This window comes from Heterodontus francisci, unplaced genomic scaffold, assembly GCF_036365525.1.
Source record: "Heterodontus francisci isolate sHetFra1 unplaced genomic scaffold, sHetFra1.hap1 HAP1_SCAFFOLD_290, whole genome shotgun sequence".
Taxonomy (NCBI): Eukaryota; Metazoa; Chordata; class Chondrichthyes; order Heterodontiformes; family Heterodontidae; genus Heterodontus; species Heterodontus francisci.
In genome coordinates this window covers 233,923-239,920 of record NW_027140879.1, presented here as the reverse complement: position 1 = coordinate 239,920, position 5,998 = coordinate 233,923, and positions in this window count along the sequence as shown.

Genomic DNA, 5,998 nt, shown 5'->3' with positions numbered 1-5,998 from the left:
GTTTAATACACACGGGACATGTTAGCAGGTGAACAGTATGAGTGAGGAGAATGTGTTCCCCTGATGGTTTAATATACACAGGACATGTTACCAGGTGAACAGTATAAGTGAGGAGAGTGTGTTCCCCTGATGGTTTAATATACACGGGTCATGTTCCCAGGTGAACAGTATAAGTGAGGAGAGTGCTTTCCTCTGATGGTTTAATATACACGGGACATGTAACGAAGTGAACAGTATAAGTGAGGACAGTGTGTTCCCCTGATTGTTTAATACACACGGGACATGTCACCAGGTGAACAGTGTAAGTGAGGAGAGTGTGTTCCCCTGATTGTTTAATACACACGGTACATGTTACCAGGTGAACAGTATAAGTGAGGAGAGGGCTTTCCCCTGATGGTTTAATATACACGGGACATTTTACCAGGTGAACAGTATAAGTGAGGAGAGTGTGTTCCCCTGATTGTTTAATACTCACGGGACATGTTACCAGGTGAACAGTATAAGTGAGAAGAGTGTGTTCCCCTGTTGCTTTAATACACCCGGGACATGTTACCAGGTGAACAGTATAAGTGAGGAGAGTGTTTTTCTCTGACGGTTTAATATACACGGGACATTTTACCAGGTGAACAGTATAAGTGAGGAGAGTGTGTTCCCCTGATTGTTTAATACTCACGGGACATGTTACCAGGTGAACAGTATAAGTGAGGAGAGTGTGTTCCCCTGATGCTTTAATACACCCGGGACATTTTACCAGGTGAACAGTATAAGTGAGGAGAATGTGTTCCCCTGATGGTTTAATATACACGGGACATGTTACCAGGTGAACGGTATAAGTGAGGAGAGTGCTTTCCCCTGATGGTTTAATAGACACGGGTCATGTAACCAGGTGAACAGTATAAGTGAGGAGAGTGTGTTCCCCTGATGGTTTAATAAACACGGGACATGTTACCAGGTGAACAGTATAAGTGAGGAGAATGTGTTCCCCTGATGGTTTAATATACACGGGACATGTTACCAGGTGAACAGTATAAGTGAGGAGAGTGTGTTCCCCTGATGGTTTAATACACACGGGACATGTTAGCAGGTGAACAGTATGAGTGAGGAGAATGTGTTCCCCTGATGGTTTAATATACACGGGACATGTCACCAGGTGAACAGTGTAAGTGAGGAGAGTGTGTTCCCCTGATTGTTTAATACACACGGTACATGTTACCAGGTGAACAGTATAAGTGAGGAGAGGGCTTTCCCCTGATGGTTTAATATACACGGGACATTTTACCAGGTGAACAGTATAAGTGAGGAGAGTGTGTTCCCCTGATTGTTTAATACTCACGGGACATGTTACCAGGTGAACAGTATAAGTGAGGAGAGTGTGTTCCCCTGATGCTTTAATACACCCGGGACATGTTACCAGGTGAACAGTATAAGTGAGGAGAGTGTTTTCCCCTGATGGTTTAATATACACGGGACATTTTACCAGGTGAACAGTATAAGTGAGGAGAGTGTGTTCCCCTGATTGTTTAATACTCACGGGACATGTTACCAGGTGAACAGTATAAGTGAGGAGAGTGTGTTCCCCTGATGCTTTAATACACCCGGGACATGTTACCAGGTGAACAGTATAAGTGAGGAGAATGTGTTCCCCTGATGGTTTAATATACACGGGACATGTTACCAGGTGAACGGTATAAGTGAGGAGAGTGCTTTCCCGTGATGGTTTAATAGACACGGGTCATGTAACCAGGTGAACAGTATAAGTGAGGAGAGTGTGTTCCGCTGATGGTTTAATACACACGGGACATGTTCCCAGGTGAACAGTATAAGTGAGGAGAGTGCTTTCCCCTGATGGTTTAATATACACGGGTCATGTTACCAGGTGAACAGTATAAGTGAGGAGAGTGTGTTCCGCTGATGGTTTAATATACACGGGACATGTTACCAGGTGAACAGTATAAGTGAGGAGAGTGCTTTGCCCTGATGGTTTAATATACACGGGTCATGTTACCAGGTGAACTGTTTAAGTGAGGAGAGTGTGTTCCGCTGATGGTTTAATATACACGGGTCATGTTACCAGGTGAACAGGTTAAGTGAGGAGACTGTATTCCCCTGATGGTTGAATATACACGGTACATGTTACCAGGTGAACATTATAAGTGAGCAGAGTGTGTTCCCCTGATTGTTAAATATTCACGGGACACGTTACCAGGCGAAAAGTATAAGTGAGGAGAGTGTGTTCCCCTGATGGTTTAATACACACGGGACGTGTTACCAGGTGAACAGTATAAGTGAGCAGAGTGTGTTCCCCTGATGGTTTAATATACACGGGACATTTTACCAGGTGAACAGTATAAGTGAGGGGACTGTATTCCCCTGATGTTTTAATATACACGGGACATGTTACCAGGTGAACAGTATAAGTGAGGAGACTGTATTCCCCTGATGGTTTAATATACACGGGACATGTTAGCAGGTGAACAGTATAAGTGAGGAGAATGTGTTCCCCTGATGGTTTAATATACACAGGACATGTTACCAGGTGAAAAGTATAAGTGAGGAGAGTGTGTTCCCCTGATTGTTTAATACTCACGGGACATGTTACCTGGTGAACAGTATAAGTGAGGAGAGTGTGTTCCCCTGATGCTTTAATACACCCGGGACATGTTACCAGGTGAAATGTATAAGTGAGGAGAGTGTGATCCAATGATTGTTTAATACTGACGGGATGTCTCACCAGGTGAAGAGTAGAAGTGAGGAGAGTGTGTTCCCCTGATGGTTTAATATACGCGGGACATGTTACCAGGTGAACAGTATAAGTGAGGAGAGTGTGTTCCCCTGATTGTTTAATACACACGGTACATATTACCAGGTGAACAGTATAAGTGAGGAGAGTGTGTTCCCCTGATTGTTTAATACACACGGTACATGATACCAGGTGAACAGTATAAGTGAGGAGAGGGCTTTCCCCTGATGGTTTAATATACACGGGACATTTTACCAGGTGAACAGTATAAGTGAGGAGAGTGTGTTCCCCTGATGCTTTAATACACCCGGGACATGTTACCAGGTGAACAGTATAAGTGAGGAGAGTGTTTTCCCCTGATGGTTTAATATACACGGGACATTTTACCAGGTGAACAGTATAAGTGAGGAGAGTGTGTTCCCCTGATTGTTTAATACTCACGGGACATGTTACCAGGTGAAAAGTATAAGTGAGGAGAGTGTGATCCAATGATTGTTTAATACTGACGGGACGTGTCACCAGGTGAAGAGTAGAAGTGAGGAGAGAGTGTTCCCCTGATGGTTTAATATACGCGGGACATGTTACCAGGTGAACAGTATAAGTGAGGAGAGTGTGTTCCCCTGATGGTTTAATACGCAAGGGACATGTTACCAGGTGAACAGTAAAAGTGAGGAGAGTGCTTTCCCCTGATGGTTTGATATACACGGGACATGTTACCAGGTGAACAGTATAAGTGAGGAGAATGTATTCCCCTGATGGTTTAATATACACGGGACATGTTCCCAGGTGAACAGTATAATTGAGGAGAGTGCTTTCCCCTGATGGTTTAATATACACTGGACATGTCACCAGGTGAACAGTGTAAGTGCGGAGAGTGTGTTCCCCTGATGGTTTAATACACACGGGACATGATACAAGGTGAACAGTATAAGTGAGGAGAGTGTGTTCCCCTGATCGTTTAGTATACACGGGACATGTCACCAGATGAACAGTATAAGTGAGGAGAGTGTCTTCCCCTGATGGTTTAACACACATGGGACATGTTACCAGGTGAACAGTATAAGTGAGGGGAGTGTGTTCCCCTGATTGTTTAACACGCACGGGACATGTTACCAGGTGAACAGTATACGTGAGGAGTGTGTGTTCCCCTGTTGGTTTAATATACACAGGACATGATACCAGGTGAACAGTATAAGTGAGGAGAGTGCTTTCCCCTGATGGTTTAATATACACGGGTCATGTTACCAGGTGAACAGTATAAGTGAGGAGAGTGTGTTCCGCTGATGGTTTAATATACACGGGACATGTTACCAGGTGAACAGTATAAGTGAGGAGAGTGCTTTCCCCTGATGGTTTAATATTCACGGGTCATGTTACCAGGTGAACAGTATAAGTGAGGAGAGTGCTTTCCCCTGATTGTTTAATATACACGGGTCATGTTACCAGGTGAACTGTATAAGTGAGGAGAGTGTGTTCCGCTGATGGTTTAATATACACGGGTCATGTTACCAGGTGAACAGGTTAAGTGAGGAGACTGTATTCCCCTGATGGTTTAATATACATGGGACATGTTACCAGGTGAACAGTATAAGTGAGCAGAGTGTGTTCCCCTGATTGTTAAATATACACGGGACACGTTACCAGGCGAACAGTTTAAGTGAGGAGAATGTGTTCCCCTGATGGTTTAATATACACGGTACATGTTACCAGGTGAACATTATAAGTGAGCAGAGTGTGTTCCCCTGATTGTTAAATATACACGGGACACGTTACCAGGCGAACAGTATAAGTGAGGAGAGTGTGTTCCCCTGATGGTTTAATACACACGGGACGTGTTACCAGGTGAACAGTATAAGTGAGGGGACTGTACTCCCCTGATGTTTTAATATACACGGGACATGTTACCAGGTGAACAGTATAAGTGAGGAGAATGTGTTCCCCTGATGGTTTAATATACACGGGACATGTTAGCAGGTGAACAGTATAAGTGAGGAGAATGTGTTCCCCTGATGGTTTAATATACACAGGACATGTTACCAGGTGAACAGTATAAGTGAGGAGAGTGTGTTCCCCTGATTGTTTAATACTCACGGGACATGTTACCTGGTGAACAGTATAAGTGAGGAGAGTGTGTTCCCCTGATTGTTTAATACTCACGGGACATGTTACCTGGTGAACAGTATAAGTGAGGAGAGTGTGTTCCCCTGATTGTTTAATACACCCGGGACATGTTACCAGGTGAACTGTATAAGTGAGGAGAGTGTGATCCAATGATTGTTTAATACTGACGGGATGTCTCACCAGGTGAAGAGTAGAAGTGAGGAGAGTGTGTTCCCCTGATGGTTTAATATACATGGGACTTGTTACCAGGTGAACAGTTTAAGTGAAGAGAGTGTGTTCCCCAGATTGTTTTATGTACACGGGACATGTTACCAGGTGAACAGTATAAGTGAGGAGAGTGTGTTCCCCTGATGGTTTAATATACATGGGACTTGTTACCAGGTGAACAGTTTAAGTGAGGAGAGTGTGTTCCCCTGATGGTTTAATATACACGGGACATGTTCCCAGGTGAACAGTATAAGTGAGGAGAGTGTGTTCCCCTGATCGTTTAGTATACACGTGACATGTTGCCAGGTGAACAGTATAAGTGAGGAGAGTGTGTTCCCCTGATGGTTTAACACGCACGGGACATGTTACCAGGTGAACAGTATAAGTGAGGGGAGTGTGTTCCCCTGATTGTTTAACACGCACCGGACATGTTACCAGGTGAACAGTATAAGTGAGGAGAGTGTGTTCCCCTGTTGGTTTAATATACATGGGACATGATACCAGGTGAACAGTATAAGTGAGGGGAGTGAGTTCCCCTGATTTTTTAATATACCTGGGACATGTCACCTGGTGATCAGTATAAGTGAGGAGAGTGTATTCCCCTGATGGTTTAATATGCACGGGACATGTTACCAGCTGAACAGTATAAGTGAGGAGAGTGCTTTCCTCTGATGGTTTAATATACACGGGACATGTTACCAGGTGAACAGTATAAGTGAGGAGAGTGTGTTCCGCTGATGGTTTAATATACACGGGACATGTTACCAGGTGAACAGTATAAGTGAGGAGACTTTATTGCCCTGATGGTTTAATATACACGGGACATGTTAGCAGGTGAACAGGATAAGTGTGGATGATTTGTTCCCCTGATGGTTTAATATACACGGGACATGTTGCCAGGTGAACAGTATAAGTGAGCAGAGTGTGTTC